The following is a 19,128-nucleotide window of genomic DNA, read 5'->3' on the forward strand; positions in this document are numbered from 1 at the left end:
TTCAAACAAGGAAGTTTGGATAAATGAGAGTATATTATATTATCATCCTGATTTTACAGATGTAATAACTGAGGCCCAGAAAAGGTAAATGATTTAGTAACAATGATATAGCTTGTCATGGTTAGCATTCATGAGTTCCTGGACTCCAGTGCTACTGTGACTTCCACTTTATTGCAAAAAGAACAGTCAATATGTATCTTCTCACTAGGATGAATGAAGAGGAAGCACAGAGCAGTTAAATTACTTGCCTGAGGTTATACAGTGAATCAATAGCAGAGAAAGGAATAGAAACCAAGGCTCCTGATGCATCCACCCACTGGGCAGTGATCTATCCATTGGACAGTAGCATTTCTCAGAATTGTTCTGAGAGTTGAGGAATATGTGAATACCACTCTTGTTCTCCCAGCTGAAGGTCAAATTCAGCAAAAATATTTTTATTAAAACAAAGTATTTCTTTTCTGAAAAAAGATCCTTAGACAATGACTTTATTATTGGGAGGAAGGGATTTGCCAGATCCCCTGTGGAACCTCAGTACTTCCTCCTAACTTAACTCCCTTACTCATCTCAGCTGTGTAGAAACCATCTGTCAGCCAAGCATTGATTGAACAGGATGCAGCTACCCCTCAGACTTCTCCTGTAACCAGCGAGATAGCTGTTGAGCAGAGCTGGTAAATTAAAGACGCTGGGGGAAGGAAATACTGGACATTTTTGGCAAAGTGTTTTGTTAAAATTTGGAAATAAATAATAATAATACATTGCAACCAGCTCTTCTGCTGAGCAATGCAAGCACATCCCTGAAACTTCTGGAACAGATAATGCTGAGTCCACAACACTGCAGAGGATTATTTAATAGATTCCAAAGCCAGAAGGGACCATTGTGCTCATCTAGTCTGACCTCCTGCATAACACAGGCCATAAGAACTTTCCCAAAAATAATTCCTAGAGCAGATCTTTTAGAAAAACATGCCATCTTGATTTAAAAATTGTCAGCAATTAAGAATCCACCAGGACCCTTGGTAAATTGTTTTAATTACCCTCATTGTCAAAAATGTAGGCTTTATTTCCAGTTTGAATTTGTCTAGCTGCAACTTCCAGCCACTGCATCATGTTATACCTTCCTCTGCTAGATTGAAAAGTCCAGTGTTTGTTCCCTATGTAGATATTTATTCTCCATGCTCCTCCTTAATCTTCTCTTTGTTAATCTGTATAGATTGAGCTCTTTGAGTCTATCACCATAAGGCAGGTTTTCTAGTCCTTTAATCATTCTCAGTACTCCTCTCTGAACCATCTCCCATTTTTAAACATCCTTTCTGAATTGTGGGCATCAAAACTAGACACAGACCAGCAACAGTCGCACAAGTGTCAAATATGCAGTTAAAAAACCACCTATTTTAAAAGCCATATCACAAAATGACATTTCATTTGAATAAGGTAATAAGCAAATCAATACAAACTTACCAGTTTACCACAATATGCTCCCAAGACAATCACTGACTGGAGGATTAAAAGTGTGAGACACCTCAAGTTTTCCCTGTAAGATATATATATATAAAATTTTTACATTCACAACAGCAAATCTTGATTCCAAGAAAAAGACAAATAGTAGGTGGACAGCATCTACAAATTAACACCGCTGCATAACAGCATAATAAAGTGGAATTCATACAAGAGTATAGTACATAAAGTATCAAATAAAGGTCAGATATACTAAATGATATGATTCATAAGACATTCTCTGATGAAAACATTCATGCTACATGAATTGTGTAATTAACTACAATACCCATTTATAATCTTCTTCCCGACATGCTATTCTACTAAAAACAAATGTTGTTTCAATGGACTGTTGTTTTTAAAATGAAAACAAAACAAAACAAAACAAAAAAAAAACCCCACTGATATCAGAACCAGAGGTAAATCATTAGCTTGTTAAATACCCATGAGTTATTACCAATGCTCACAGTTCTTACACAGACATGATGTTAATCAGCCTGGTAAATTATCTTAATGGTTTGTGAAAACTGGATTGTAGCCTTGCTACTAATAAAGCTAACATCCGTCAACCCCACTTACCCATACCCAATGTCAATCACCACCCTACAGGGATGTATTTTATCTCAGTTATTTAATCTTTTCCACATTGACAGAAAAAAACAGTGCTTTAGCAGTATGCTCAAACTATATATGGGTCTAAGACTACATTCTTTGCACATGCCAAACTCATTGAAGTCGATTAGAACTTGGGATACACTGTCAGTGAAGAATCTGGCTCTCCAGTATACAACTGAAAATACAAGTACAAAGGAGGTGCAATTAAAAAGCACCTTTACTTTTCTTTGTGCATATCTTTATAATTTATTTCAAGATGAATTTAATGATCTTCTAGTTCCATTTCCCACAACACTGATTGCATATTATTTGTAGCTTGGGAAAAATAATAGTTTTTTTATCACTCATAAATATTGCTTTATAATCTAACTTCTTAATCTCCCAGTTCCTTCCATTTACAACCTCCTACATCTGTTTTTGTGGCATAAATTGCTCTGATGACCCTTCTGGCAAGCATTCATTCCGTATGTCAGCTGTCAGCCAATGCTAAATTATTTTAATTATTTATGTGTATCCTTGAAAATGATGATCTATCACACATTCTCTTTTCTCCTAAAATGGGTAACTGCTGAAAAAGAGCTATTTTTCTATTTTTTACTATTTTACAGAGTTGGAAAATTTAACCTTCATTTTCCATTTCTTTGCAGTTCATGACCCCCAAATGTGTGCTTTAAGAAATAAACAATAATCTACAATAGTTTGTTGAATTCAATATCTTCCACGATGTAAATCCTCTAGCATTTACCCATTTCTTTTAAGGTATATCTTTTCTTTAAATTAAAGTATAATTATTTCCCTACATGAAAAAGGTATGTTACAAATCTTATTAACTTGCATTTTCCATAGCATTTAGGGTTTTTTTTTTCCTCTTCCCAGTGCCTACCAAAAGTTTAAACCTGCTTGCTGAAAAATGCCAACAAGCTGCAAGCAACTGGCAGGTGAGGTTGAAGTATCATGCTCAATAAGATGATAATTATTATCATCAATATCTGACATTTTTGAGGACAAGGTGAAAATTTCAGAGAATGATACTAATGTGAAATGACAATCCCTGGAAAGTGAACTTTCGGCTTTGGATTTAGAAGCCTCTATACTCTGGATCAGGGTGACCAGAGAGCATGTGTGAAAAATCGGGATGGGGTGGGGGTTAATTGGCACCTATATAAGAAAAAGCCCCAAATATTGGGACTGTCCCTATAAAATTGGGACATCTGGTCACCCTACTCTGGATACTTACAGTTCTGTTTTTACCACGTTACAGCACAACACAGAACCACCCTCTGTGATATTTATAATTGGTAGACATTCTCAATGGTTACCTTTTTGTTTTTCTTTTTTGGCATTGTACTTTTCAAACAAACTGTTACTAAATGAGCTACAGTCTAAATTTATGAGGACAAATTCTTGGTTCCACAGAGACAGTTGCAGTGAAGTCAATGGGAACTGCACCTTTGTCACTGAACCAGAATTTGGCCCATAGAGCTTACCTCTACTCCTAACATTATTTAATACTCCAGGTCAAATCATGCCCTCATACCTAAAAACACAAATCGCTGCACAGGAAAGACATCTCTGTAAGGATCCCACAATGGGCCTACATCACTAGTGTAATGAAGAACTTTATATGTAGCATCAAAGTAGGCTTATATTTATGTAATTGTCTCAGAGAAGCAACCCTCTTATGCAAGCACCACTGTATGTTTTGAAAGTTATCTCAGCAAGTGATGTAAAATAAACAGAGTCTAAAAAATAAACTGAGACTAAGGGCAAAGGTCTCATGAGATCTGCACAATATTACCCAGCTTTGTTTCCCCCTTCCATCCTCAGTGATGTGTACATTTTCCACTGATATTAATGGGAGATGCACATGAAGTGAGAGCACAATACAGAAGCTGAATACGACTTAACTTGACTATGCTTGAAATGAGGATGTTGCCATTCATTTTTTCACAACCATCCCACGGAGACATTTAGGAGGCTATTCAAGTTACCATAGTAAAAACCCTATTTCAAGACTACATTGATGGGTTTAATAGTTATGGTACACAGAAATGAGGTGTAAATGAGGCACCCAGGGAAGTCATTGTATTCCACCACTGTGTAAGTACTGGAACAATGTAAGAGTATACGCAACTAGGAAGATTGCTAGAGAGTGAAAGTGGGATCCAAATCTGGGCTTGAGGTACCTCATTCCAAGGTTTTGGGTTGTTTTAGTCTGAGCAAGCCTGAATCAACAAGAGTCAAGACTATCTGTTATATTAGTAGCTTGTTTATTATATGTACTAGGGTAGTGCCTAGAGCTCCCAATCAGAGACTGAGCCCCATTCTGCAAGACACTGCCTACACATATGACAGAAACATAGCTCCTTCCCCACAGAGCTTAGAATCTAAATCTAAAGTGACAGACAACACAGGTGGACACAATGTAGCCATGTCGGTCCCAGGATAGCATAGAGACCGGGTTTTGAGGTAATATTGTTTATTGGGCCAACTTCTGCTATGAGAGAGACAAGCTTTTGAGAGACACAGAGCTATTCCTCAAGCCAAAAGCTTATCTCTCTCACCAGCAGAAGTTGATCCAGTAAAAGATATTACCCTTACTCCCTTGGTTTCTCTAACAGGAGGGTACAACAGACAGGGGAAGCACAAGTTAACAGTGAGACAGTATGTCACGCACTAGGGATTTACTAACAAAGAGATTTTTTGCTATAAGCTGGGAACATATCAGTTGAAAGCAACACAGCAGGAGAAAGACCTGGCTGTATTGCTTTATCACAAGATGACTATGTGATAAGGCTGTGAAAAAGGCTAATTCAATGCTCGGATGCATCAGGTGAGGTATTTCCCAGTAGAGACAGGGAAGTGTTATTGCCCTTATACAAGGCACTGATGAGACCTCGTCTGGAATAGTGCGTGCAGTTCTGGTCTCCTATGCTTAAGAAAGATGAATTCATGGAGCAGGTGCAGAGAAGGGCTACTGGGATAATCAGAGAAATGGAAAACCTATCTTGCGAGAGGAGACTAAAGGAGCTTGGCTTGTTTATCCTAACCAGATGAAGGCTGAAGGGAGATATGATTGCTGTCTATAAATATATTAGAGGGATAAATATCAGGGAGGAGAGGAGTTATTTAAGTGAAGGGCCAATGTTGATACAAGCACAAATGGATATACGCTGGACATCAAGAAGTTTAGGCTTGAAATTAGATGGTTTCTAACCATCTGAGGACTGAAGTTCTAGAACAGCCTTCCAAGGGGAACAGTGAGGCCAAAATCCTAAATGGCTTCAAGTCTGAGCTTGATAAATTCATGGAGAGCATGATGAGATTGCCTGCAAAGGCATGTGGCCCATCTGCACCTGCTAGCAGCAAAAATCCCCAATGGCCAGATATAGGGCACTAGATGGGGAGGGTGCTGAGTTAATATAGAGAATTTGTTCCCAAGTGGCTGGCTGGTGGGTCTTGCTCAGGGTCCAGCTGATCACCATACTTGGGGTTTGGAAGGAATTTTCCCCAGGTCAGATTGGCAGAGACCATGGAGTGTTTTTGCCTTCCTCTGCATCATGGGGCATAGGTTACCTGCAGGTTTAAACTAGAGTTAATGACGCATTCTCTGTAACTTGAAGTCTTTAAACATGATTTGAGAACTTCAGTAACTCAGCCAGAGGTTAAGGGGTCTACTAGAGGAGTGAGTGGGTGAGGTTCTGTGGCCTGCCATATGCAAAAGGACTGACTAGATGATCATTACGGTCCCTTTCAGCCTTAAAGTTTATGAGTCCATGAGGAGCATGGGTAATGTGTTCAGTTATGGACCAAAGTAAATAATGATTTGTGTCAGCAAAGTTTTATCTAGTCATATAAACAAACAAACAACCCCCAAAGAATATATAAAAAAAACCACAACAACCACATACACCACCCTAGTTTCATTTAGCTTGCGTTTTTGTTTGGTTGTATTATAGGTAGGCATATGACATTCAAATAAGCTAATTAATAACTAAGGATTTTGTAAAAAATAAAAGTAATATGTAACGATCCCTTCCCCCTATTTGGCATCTGAGAATCCTGAATCATTATTTGGGTGACTGTTACTAAGGTACTGCATGAAAAATATATATAATTTTTATTTCTGTGCTGTTTTCTAACAGATAGGCTGCATATTTTTACCCCTGACAACCTTGCCATTCTGAATTCCCGGTCTGAAATTGCCTTCTAGGTCTGAAATAAGTATAACAAAAAGCCATACAAAACTGACAGCCATTAAACTCACTCCACTCCCCTTTTCACACTGCATATATACCATACATAAGCAGCATTAGACATTTCAGACACAGAAGCTCATTTATTAAGTTCCATAACAAGAGCAAGGATTTATTGAAGCTGTCATTAATGTATGCATGCTGTCAACTGGTCTCCCCACTGCCCATTTGGATCACATCCACCCTGACACCTGAGACACCCAAATGGTAGCCTATTGACAATAGGAGCATAGCCTGAGTGGTGCCTATCTTGCTTAATTCATTGATTCTTCAGACTGATAGCACCAGATAAATAGGAGTCCCATCTTTCCACTGAACTTCACAATCTTTTATCAGCATTTAACCATTACCCAAGAGATAACATAGTCACTCTGAAATGTGATCTAACCATTTGGATGTCAAGTTGTAATACAGGATGAGACTATCTTTTGCTCACGAAATTGTACGAGGCACTGCAAACTACTCCTGAAGTGCCACTTGAAATGTACATTCTGTCTTTATCAGTTCATAATTACTATTGTAATTAATTAGGTTTTTCCCCCATAGTGATTGATTAGTATTACCTATTGCCCTTCTGTCTTCCAAGTTTGATACATTCTGGTCATTGCCTATTCACTACGCTTTTCAGCAATTGATTTCTATGACAACTCAGACATAAGATGCATGCTTAGTTACACCAATTGTCTCTCACAAATGTGTGTGGTGAAAAACATTCAGGGCTTCTTTAGCATAAGATACAGCACTATCTGAACATCACTACCTGCCTACGCTGTTATAGCTAATGAGGTACCAGTAACTTCTGATCACACCAGTAGTTCAAGATTTTGCATATGACTGCAGAAATATTCTCTTACCATTTAAATCTGCAGAGAACCTGCATGGCAGAACATTTTATATAGTGTGACTAGTGTTTATTCCACTGGTATTACCCAGGGATAAATAATACTCTTTGCACTGCCATTTAAAGCTGCAATATTAAACTACATTCCTTAAAAAAAATGACTAGCTCTCCAACAGCTGTGGTAAAATTTTTGATTAATTATCTATTATTTTAAATATTTTTACAATCAGGCATGTATGGTAGCCTTATATATTGACTACAAATAGGAAACCAAAATACTGACCAAGGCCCCAGTCCAGGAAAACATTTAAGCATGTGCTGAAATGTAAGCGTGGACTCCTGTCCCAATTATTTCAATGGGTCTAAGCACATGCCTATATGCTGTCCTGAATAGGGATACTTTCCTTACTCAGGGCTATAAATCACTGTGCTTGTTCCTTATGAACGGTCAGAGATCGATATAAAAGATTAGGTTATTTTCTCACTCTCGCTGCATTGGTCCTACTGCACGTTCCTTAGCTGCCCTGCACTTGAACCCAAGTAATAAAGCAGGTTATCAAATCGGTTATTTGATCACTGTTTTCTTTGGGACCTTACTGTGTATTATATTAGATCAGAACAAAACCTTGTGTGGACTATCTTATTTGAATATCATGTAGGGAAGAACCTCAATTGCATGCTATCACTTGGCTGGCCCTTTAAGTGAGGCAGATGCCGAGGGTACCTGTAACAAGCTCCACTCAAAGGGATGAATCACCTGGTGGAGCGGGGAGCCCCGTGGGGCTAATAAAAGGCATAGGAGAGCTAGCAGGAAAAGCTCTTGCGGAAAGGAAGTTCCAGAGGAAGAGAGGTCCCAGCGTGCCTGAACTAGGCAAAAAGAAAAGGAGTACTTGTGGCACCTTAGAGACTAACCAATTTATTTGAGCATAAGCTTTCATGAGCTACAGCTCAATTCATCGGATGCATACTGTGGAAAGTGTAGAAGATATTTTTATACACACAAAGCATGAAAAAATACCTCCCCCCCACCCCACTCTCCTGTTGGTAATACCTTATCTAAAGTGACCACTCTCCTTACAATGTGTATGATAATCAAGGTGGGCCACTTCCACCACAAATCCAGGGTTTAACAAGAACGTCTGGGGGGAGGGGGGGAGGAAAAAACAAGGGGAAATAGGTTACTTTGCATAATGACTTAGCCACTCCCAGTCTCTATTCAAACCAAAGTTAATTGTATCCAATTTGCAAATGAATTCCAATTCAGCAGTCTCTCGCTGGAGTCTGGATTTGAAGTTTTTTTGTTGTAATATCGCAACTTTCATGTCTGTAATCGCGTGACCAGAGAGATTGAAGTGTTCTCTGACTGGTTTATGAATGTTATAATTCTTGACATCTGATTTGTGTCCATTTATTCTTTTACGTAGAGACTGTCCAGTTTGACCAATGTACATGGCAGAGGGGCATTGCCGGCACATGATGGCATATATCACATTGGTGGATGTGCAGGTGAACGAGCCTCTGATAGTGTGGCTGATGTTATTAGGCCCTGTGATGGTGTCCCCTGAATAGATATGTGGGCACAGTTGGCAATGGGCTTTGTTGTAAGGACAGGTTCCTGGGTTAGTGGTTCTGTTGTGTGGTATGTGGTTGCTGGTGAGTATTTGCTTCAGGTTGGGGGGGCTGTCTGTAGGCTAGGACTGGCCTGTCTCCCAAGGATTGTGAGAGTGTTGGGTCATCCTTCAGGATAGGTTGTAGATCCTTAATAATGCGTTGGAGGGGTTTTAGTTGGGGGCTGAAGGTGACGGCTAGTGGCGTTCTGTTATTTTCTTGGTTAGGCCTGTCCTGTAGTAGGTGACTTCTGGGAACTCTTCTGGCTCTATCAATCTGTTTCTTCACTTCCGCAGGTGGGTATTGTAGTTGTAAGAATGCTTGATAGAGATCTTGTAGGTGTTTGTCTCTGTCTGAGGGGTTGGAGCAAATGCAGTTGTATCGCAGAGCTTGGCTGTAGACGATGGATCGTGTGGTGTGGTCAGAGTGAAAGCTGGAGGCATGTAGGTAGGAATAGCCGTCAGTAGGTTTTCGGTATAGGGTGGTGTTTATGTGACCATCGTTTATTAGCACTGTAGTATCCAGGAAGTGGATCTCTTGTGTGGACTGGACCAGGCTGAGGTTGATGGTGGGATGGAAATTGTTGAAATCATGGTGGAATTCCCCAAGGGCTTCTTTTCCATGGGTCCAGATGTTGAAGATGCCATTAATATAGCACAAGTAGAGTAGGGGCGTTAGGGGACGAGAGCTGAGGAAGCGTTGTTCTAAGTCAGCCATAAAAATGTTGGCATACTGTGGGGCCATGCGGGCACCCATAGTAGTGCCGCTGATTTTAAGGTATACATTGTCCCCAAATGTAAAATAGTTATGGGTAAGGACAGTCTCTACGTAAAAGAATAAATCGACACAAATCAGATGTCAAGAATTATAACATTCATAAACCAGTCGGAGAACACTTCAATCTCTCTGGTCACGCGATTACAGACATGAAAGTTGCGATATGAGAACAGATGAAGTTTATTGTTTGGACTGAACAGTTTAAGAACAGACCTCCACTTTTTATATTATATGCACATAAATATATGTAAAGAGTATAAATGATTTTAGAAGCTTCCTATACAGACCCAAAAGTAATGAAGATAAGCCTTACCAGACAACAGATGGGTAATGTTGGGAGAAGGAGTACTCACTCTGCCCACAGAAGATGGCCCCAAATGACTGGTCATGGGATTGAGCCTGATGTACTCCTAATTTAAGACTAATGACCACACCGCACCTTTAAGCGGTGGGGGGGCGGGAGGGAATCTTGTCCAGCTCACCAAGGGAAAGGGAACAGTGCTCTATGGGTGGGAGGTCAGAAGGTGCTGCAAAAAGGGTGAATGGATCAATGTGGTGACACAGACTCATCCCCTGGGCAGAAGGATGGAAAGGTTGAAAAGGGGCAAGCCCTGGCAGGGAAAGCCCTTTTCCATGGAGCAGGTGAGGTAGCACCCACCCTCTCTCTCCTTTAGGTGGCAAAATATCAGTTTTGGTCAGGACCTGCTGTGGGCATTGTGTTAGCCGCCCCTTTTAGGAGGGCTGGGAAAGAATTTCTCTCTCATCACTAGATTGGCCTAAGTAGAGTGGGGCTTTTCCTCATCTTCCCCACAGTGGGTTCAGGGATAGCTTTGACGACATGACATGCAAAGGGGGTTAGGCTAGAGGTCGCAACTCATTATGCAAGTGTGGGGCGTATGTCCAGTGCAGGCACTCCGTAGGGAAGGGATACAGTGACCAGATAAATGGCCTGGTAAAAGACTTAAAAAGGAGGTGCTGGCTAAAGGAATGGAACTGGGCAGGAGGATCCGGGGCTCCTATTAATGGTATGCCAAGGAGCCCCCTTCCTTATAACCTACCTTAACCCTCCTACAAGAGTGGATTGATGGTAAGGTCCAAGCAATGGACTGCCTGGGGGATTTGGATGAGAAAAAAAAGAGGCTGGTGGAAGCCCCACAGGAAGTTATTGAATAAACATGAGGATACCTTCTGTGTAACCTTTTATTTGCAGGTAGTCCCAGACATCCAATAATAAAGTTGAAGCCTGATTAAAACCATATCAAGTGTCTACAGTCCTCCTTTTGGTATAGCCGAACAACAAAGAGCTATTAGACCTGAATAAGCCCAAGAACCTACTAATTATATAACTTCAGACTAAAGATAATGAGCTAAAATTCAGCCTGGCCTGATGTATTGAGATTCAGAAGCAACATTCACAGGTAAAATGTTACAGTTTTTGCTCTGTTTTAATAGGTCTGTGAACAATACTGAACACCCATTAATGCTTCACCTACTTTGTACATCTTATGGAAGTACTTTATCAGGGAGTTGCATCAAATACAGCCTGGTAAGCACTTCTTCAAAATTTTGGATTATATAAACATAGCCTTTGAATGGCAGTATACTACTCTCCATTTTTTGCTACGCAAACAGCTCAACTACCATTACACCATCAGAACCCCATGGATATTGTCACTCTACTTTGTCCCACATAATCACATATGACTTTCTGTATAGCAGCTAAAATCTTCTGATTAAGGATGACTGACTGGGATTTCCTTCAAAGACTATCAGGATCACTTCTTAGGCAGCTGGAGGAATTCTTCATGATAAAGGCGACAGCACTGCCTCACAGTAGAAATAAGATGAGATCCATCCAGAAGAACATTATGAGGCAAACCTTGATGGACTCTGATACAAGAGATTACGCCTGGAAATGGAAACCAGGTCTCCTGCTGTTGTCAATAGGCCTCATGGCCAGTTGTCCCCTCTCCTTTCACAAGAGACTCACACAGAATACATATTCCATTTTAGGGAATTTACCTTTTCAAGATATGAAAATCCTTGATAGAATTTTCCCCATTTTCACCTTGTAATGGCCTAATGGCCTTTTAAGACCAAAAGAGGCCATTTGAGCAGGTCTTTGTGTAACACATTAGACCCCAAGAGAGGGAGAACTTGTGAAAAAGTTTGTAGAGATTTTTGATGTGAACTGATTATTTCCAGGAACCTGAAGGGAAACGTAGGCAGGATACTGCAGTGGCAAGGGGCATGCTCAGAGACTGCATCCTTTCTACTCCTATCCCCCACAAAAAAAAAAAAAATCCCTTTTCAATGAAGGGCTTCATATCACCAAAGATCATATTGCAATCCCACCCTTCCAAGTGCCTGCTGAAAACATTTATTATTCAAGCAGAAAAACACTGTCCTTCTCAGTGAAGAGGCATCTTCATAAACCAGCATCTTGATTTTTTAAATATTTCAGTCTAATCATGTGATGAATTCCCCCAACTCCACATATTCCCTCCACTAAGTTTTCCCCAGTAAGAGCTTAAAAAGAAAATGAGTTTGCTAGCCATTAAAAAAAAAAAAATCATGTTTTAGTTTCCCTGCCAGGTGCTGTGCTTTGGGTAGTAAAGGCGAAAGAAAGAACAATAATCTATTTCCATATCCTCTTTCCATGAATTTGAATATGGTCTATAATAAAACAGATGTCCCTCCCTTCTTCCCACAGGTAAGTAAGTATTGGGATAGGAATCACCAAGGGCTATGGTAGGATGCCATGTCTTTCAGAGTTTGGCCCAGAACTTCCTGCAAGAGTTCTGCTTATTTGTATAGTAGTGCTATCACTCTAAATTCAGTTTACGCCCACATACTGGGATTAAGTGTCTTCTGAATCCATCTGAGCACAGAAGGACATAGTTCACAGGTGAGTGTCTTTGTAAGGTTGCAGTGCCCTCCAAAAGACATGGAAGTAGCGGGTGAGAATGGAGAATTGCAGATATGGCATTTTTATAAGTTTTCCTATTGATTGTTTTCTTATTTCAGAGTAGCAGCCGTGTTAGTCTGTATTCGCAAATAGAAAAGGAGGACTTGTTTTCTTACTGTTACAAAAAAAAACAAACCAACCCAACAACCCACAAAACTGCTAGAGACCTTATGAAGACAGAAAAGTAAACTGGAAAGATAACAGCAAGAATCCTGAAACATGCAAACATTTCAAGAGTGCTGACTCCCTGTGCTGCTGCCTCTTATTTGAGGAGGAGGAACCCATTGTCCTGCACTGGTGTCTGAGTTGGCAGAAATTAAATTCGCTCATGTTACAACTGTAGAATTGTAAAGCTGTATAAACTGCAAGAGAAGTGTATCAGTCTGTTTGGAGTGTTTATTTTATATGATCTTGCAATCCCCTTGCCTCTGGTGGAACATTGTGTTATACATGACAATGGGCTGAGTCAATCATTCTGCAATCAGCAGCATTTGAGTAGCCACTGTACTTTACACAGTCACACCTGAAGCAGAATGAATAGGAGCAAGTAAACAATCAGCATGCCCTATTAGCTGCATGCTGTCACCATTGGAAGTTTAATGGCAGTATTCAAACAGACTTACATACCAGTTTCCCTCTGCTTTCAGCTGTCCTACTTCTATTTCAGGGTTACATTAGGATGTTGTAATAAACCAGTCATCATGTTGTTTTATGTACATATATTGGCACCAGTTGATTCCTTGTGGCTAGACCTGTTTAATTGCACACTACCAGTTATGCAGGGTTGGATGAAATCACATAGGTTAACACATTAAGAATGTGAGACACATTTTTCAATATTGAAGCAGAAACATTTTTTGTTTTCTTAAAACAATTAATACAAATCATAGATATTAGATATTGAAGAATAACATGTGGTCAATCAATCCATTCTATTCTTAGTGAAGGGTGTTTCTGTACACTGTAAGTTCTGGTGTTTTGTAAATCTAGTTTTAAATGCACCCAGTGAAAGGGCTCCCACCACTTCCCATCTCTCAGGATGTTTTCCTGATGTTCTGTATACATTTTACCTCTCTTATATCTACACTAGCACTTTTGTCGGTATAACTTATGTCACTCAGGTGTGTGAAAAAACAACACAAGTTACTCCGACGCTCTCCTGCCGACATAGCTACCGCCACTCGTTGGGAGCAGTTTAATTATGCTGATGGGAAAGCTCTCTCCCATTGGCCTAGCGTGGCTACACAAGAGATCTTACAGTGCAGCAGCCACATCAACACAGCTCTGCCACTGTGAACTCTATAGTGTAGATATGGCCTATTCCATCCCATTACTTCAAATGATAGTCCATTGAACAACTCTAAATTCCCTTCCATCCAAAGAAAGTAAAGTCAATAAAACTGGAGTATGGCAAACTTGGTCCAATATATTGATTCTGGGTGTTCAGCTTGCTTTAAATATGTTCATAATTACAACTTATTAAATGAATGGTGGTTATACAGTGGTGAAGCCTAAAACAGAGCAACAGACAATCAAGAACGAACAAACCATTAGAAAGTATGAATAACAGGATGGAAAAGCCTTGGGAAGACTTTTCAAGACATCTCAATAAAAGCTCAGCAAATTTTTTCCAACTAAAACCTTCCCCTCCCCCCCCAATGAAATATAGATTTGGATTGACTGAAGGTTTTCATAAATTTATGTTGAATTTGCCAACTTTTTCATCCAAATTTTTTTGTTTTGTTTTGTTTCAACATTTTCTAAACAAAAGGTTTTAATTTTTCTGTCCAAAACAACGTTTCAGTTTGAAATGTCCTTCAAATTTATTTTAAAAAGTAACTTTACATTTAAACAAAATTATTTTGGATAAAACAAAACATTTAATTCAACTTTTTTTTTTAAACTTTTTGGTTTACCAAAAATTTCCAAAACTTTTCATTGTGATTGGATCCAAAACAATAAAAACAAAACCAACCAGCTCTGCCAGCAAACTGAAAAATCAGTTATTCACACAGCACTATTCCCTATATTTAGGGCATCATTTTCTTCATGTTCTTATAATTATCTATCCTTCAAATGCTGACGTCCTCCTTTCACGTTTCTATGTCTCTCTCTGCCCTGTTTCTACCCAGGTCTTTTTAATGCCCTCATGGTTAAAACAAACTAATTTCTCATAACAGTATAGCTTTGAGTTCAAGGTTTTAGAGTCACAGATGATAGAAACTTGAAAATGAAATGTGTATGAAATCATCTAGTCCACCCATGCACCAGTGCAAGATTGTTCTGCAGGTTGCACAGCCAGCCAGCCTGTTGTGCAGAAACGGGAAAGTAAAAATTATGTAACAAGCGGCTAGTGTTTATTAAAAACAAAACAAACAAAAAATCTAACAGAACATTAGATTTAAAGCAAATCAAAACACCAACTGAACACCACCACCACAAATATGGAAATCCAGAGGATATTCCAAACTCCATGAAGAATATCCTATTTGAAAAGATGTCATTGATATTTTCAACATAAAAAGAAGAATCTCAAGTTATCATTGAGTACTTGCGGGCTGTCATGTGCATATCTCCTAAGAATGTGCATCATATATAAGCAGGGGACTGTGAAGGTTCCAAAAGTTTTGTTTTTTTTTCTAAATACCTACCTCCCCATGTCACAAAATTTAGGGGATTTAGTGAGGGAGGATGGTCCAGCGATTACAGCACTTGTTTAAGACTTGGAGACTTGGGTTAAATACCCCTGTGTGACTATGGGCAAGTCACTTAGGGCCAGATTTTTAAAAAAGGGTTTGTAGGAGCCTAAAGGAGGAAGAGCAACAACGTATCAAGTGGGATTTTCAAAAGTGACTAGGCACTTGTCTGCATCTTTAGGAACTTAAATAACTTTAAAAAATCTGTCCTTTAGTCTTGCTCTTTCCCAGCTGTAAAAATGGGGTTAATCGCTCTTCCCTCCCTCACAGGAGTTGCGTGACAATGAAAACATTAGAGATTGTTGTGACAGTCTGGAAATCTGTCCATGTGAATTTATGAATTCCAGTTTGACTTTATGAACTCTCTGTATGTTTATAAACATATGACTGTCTTTTATTGTATTATTAAATCATACCTCTTGTATTAAGGGGAGGGGACACTAGCACTTGGGAGTCTCCCCCTGAATGGGACAGATAGTAAGGACCATCAACAATTGAATAAACTTGGATTAGCAAGACAATGCAGACTGTTTGCGGGGCAGGGGAACTATTGATTTGCTAATTATTTTTTTATGTAAGACAAATGGGTTTGTGCATGTGAATGCACAAGTCTGGGGTATGAGTTCTCATGCTGGGACTCTTGAACAAAACTTGCAGAAGGACCTGTGTGTGTTCAAGCAGACCACTAAAAGATGGGGCCGAGGGAGAGTGGGTGCAGAATAATTTTGGATTCTTTGGAAGACACTGATTGTGACCCAAAGGACACTCAGGAGGGTGAGGAAACAGAAGCATGGTCTTGTATGCCGGTGTTTATTTTTCTGTAGATCTGTATATCTCTTGTGCTGTCTCTGTGAGTAAAGTGTGTGTGAGTTTAGACAGTCCTTTGCAGTGTCTATGTGCTACTTGCTTATACTGATATGTAATCCTCCAAAAGGAAAATAGTATACCAGAGGGCTCACATCTTCAGTGGAATTCTATCATGCACCAGCTATAAGGGAGGGTTGGAAGAACCATCACTGGTTTCAAGGCCTAGCCAATTGGATTGTGGGTCCCCCAGTGCCGGTAGGTGTCTCAGAGCCAGACAGTGATTAAACTATGCCCACATCCAGCAATCCAAATGCACATGGGACCCAAGGTTTGGGTCCAGTACAGGAGCCTGGTCCAAAACGATTGCCTATCAAGGCTGGAACAATTGTGAAGTGCTCAGATATTACAGATGCCTATGGTAGATAGAAGATGGTGTTACAGTGCAGTTATGCTTTTGCATTAGTGTGAAAGTAAGAACTTTAGTAACTATGTAAGGCCATTACATCTGTGATAATGGTTTTGCATTGTTATGAAAAATTGGAGGATTGGGCCAAGAGAAATCTGATGAGATTCAACAAGGACAATGGAGAGACCTGCACTTAGGAAGGAAGAATCGCATGCACCGCTAGAGGCTGGGGACCGACAGGCTAAGCAGCAGTTCTGCAAAAAAGGACCTGGGGATTACAGTGGACGAGAAGCTGGATATGAGTCAGCAGTTTGCCCTTGTTGCCAAGAAGGCCAAAGGCATATTGAGCTGTATTAGTAAGGGCATTGCCAGCGATCGAGGGAAGTGATTATTCCCCTCTACTCGGCCCTGATGAGGCCACATCTTGAGTACTGCATCCAGTTTTGGGCTCCCCACTACAGAAGAGATGCGGACAAATTGGAGAGAGTCCAGCAGAGGGCAACAAAAATGACTAGGGGGCTTGGGCACATGACTTACAAGGAGAGGCTGAGGGAACTGGGGTTATACCTCTACCCCGATATAATGCGGTCCTCAGGAGACAAAAAAAATCTCACTGCATTATAGGTGAGACCGCGTTATATCAAACTTGCTTTGGCCCCCCATTCCTTGTTCCCTGACCGCTCCCTCCAGAAACCCCCATCCCTAATCACCCCCAGGACCCCAGCCCCTACCCAACCCCCCTGCTCCCTGTCCCCTGACTGCTTCAACCCTTATCCACACCCCCCGCCCCCCGACAAGCACTCACCGGCAGCGGTGGGCAGTGGAGCAACGCAGCCCCAGCCCACTCCACTGCGCTACATCCCAGGCACGGCACTCCGCTTCCTGCCACCGGTGAGTGCAGGGAGGTTGGGGAAAGGACGCCCCCTGCACTCACCAGCAGCAGGAAGCGGCGCCACATGGCCCCAGCCCACTCCGCTTTCCTTGCCCCAGCCCCAGCCATGTTGCTGGGGGGAAGGTGGGGGAGGTTAGGGAAAGGTCCCGCACTCACCTGCGGCGGGAAGCGGACTGCCGGAGCTGGCAGAGTGGAGTGGGCTGGGGCCGGGCTGCTCCGCTTCCACTGCTGCTGGTGAGTGCGGGTGGAAACCCTTCCCCAAAGGCCCCTCCCCCGAGTGACATGGCTGGGGCCGAGGTGAGGGAAGCAGAGCGGGCTGCTCCCAGCGCCCTGCTAATCCCACTCTGGATTGGTCCCCTCTGGAACTGCGGGGCCCCCAAAAGTGCCCCCCACAGCTCCTGCCTCCCAGGCCAGGGGGGGCGGGGGTGTCCCTGACCACCCCCGAGACCCTCTGTGCCTTATTTAACCCCTTGGCCCCGGCCTGGCACCCTTAACACACTGCTCAGAGCAGCATGTCAGAGCTTTACCGTGTTGTATGTGAACCCGCGTTATATCGGGGTAGAGGTGTATTTAGCCTACAGAAGAGTAAGGGGAGATTTGACAGCAGCCTTCAACTACCTGAAGGGGGGTTCCAAAGAGGATGGAGCTAGGCTGTTCTCAGTAGTGGCAGATGACCGAACAAGGAGCAATGGTCTCAAGTTGAAGTGGGGGAGGTGCAGGTTGGATATTAGGAAACACTATTTCACTAGGAGAGTGGTGAAGCACTGGAATGGGTTACTTAGGGAGGTGGTGGAATCTCCATCCTTAGAGGTTTTTAAGGCCCGGCTTGACAAAGCCCTGGCTGGGATGATTTAGTTGGGGTTGGTCCTACTTTGAGCAGGGGGTTGGACTAGATGACCTCCTGAGGTCTCTTCCAACCCTAATATTCTATGATTCTACAATATATTAACATGTTCTGATTTCTGCTGTGTCGTGGACCAGGTGCATGCAAAGAAGTGTGGTTCAACAAAGGTAAATGCTTGATGATAACCTGAAAGTGGCACAGCAGAGACAAAATTACTTCTGGGTGTAGTGAGATCTAACCCCTTCAGTGCTTTATGTTAATCCCATCAGTGGTTAACAGCACCGTTTCATGTTCCTTATCTCTACTTGAAAGTGCATATCACTTAAATGACATAAAAACATTTTATCTGCACTTTGATGGTAGAAAAAAGACAAGGATAGCTCATCAAAAGCACTAGGGAGAGAACTGTAGGGGGCCATTTAGCAGTCTGGCAAAATACCCAGCAGTGGTATTCATCTGTATTCAGAGAAAGCATCCACAGCTTGGGGCAGGATTCTGGAACTAGACAGACTATGACACCTGTAAAAGCAATTCAGGAAACTAGTAAGCATAGGGGAATTGGAAGAGCAGGGCTTTTGTTGGGTCACAACCGATACAAGCAAATTAGAAATGGATCCTTTTCTAAAACGAGATGTTCAAATTGAAATAGTATGTGCATCACGAAGGATTAGCCCTTCCATCTTCTAACTAGAAAGATATTAAGATACTAACAGTGATACACACAAGATTAACCGAGGTAGACATCTGGAAGTTTCCACAAATAAATCCTAATATTTTCTGGAGACATGAAAAAGATCAACCTTTATTATTTTTGACAAAGAAATCGTATTGACAAAAGTTGCTTACTCAAGGTGAATTTTCTCTCTACGAGTGACACAGTATTATCTGTGATATCTGATAAACATTTTGAAAATGGCTGGGTAT

The 19,128-nt window shown here is 41.2% G+C and overlaps 1 long non-coding RNA gene across 2 annotated transcripts in view; it reads right to left on the reverse strand.

Annotated features, from left to right (window-relative positions):
- Positions 1-19,128, reverse strand: part of LOC144930539 (uncharacterized) — an 803,962-nt gene that overhangs the window by 350,390 nt on the left and 434,444 nt on the right. For both annotated transcript variants that reach the window (XR_013635747.1, XR_013635746.1), the window contains exon 4: positions 1,459-1,531. This is a non-coding gene — a long non-coding RNA (uncharacterized LOC144930539). The remainder of the gene's footprint in view (positions 1-1,458; positions 1,532-19,128) is intronic.

This window comes from Lepidochelys kempii, chromosome 5 (genome assembly GCF_965140285.1).
Source record: "Lepidochelys kempii isolate rLepKem1 chromosome 5, rLepKem1.hap1, whole genome shotgun sequence".
Lineage (NCBI taxonomy): Eukaryota > Metazoa > Chordata > Testudines > Cheloniidae > Lepidochelys > Lepidochelys kempii.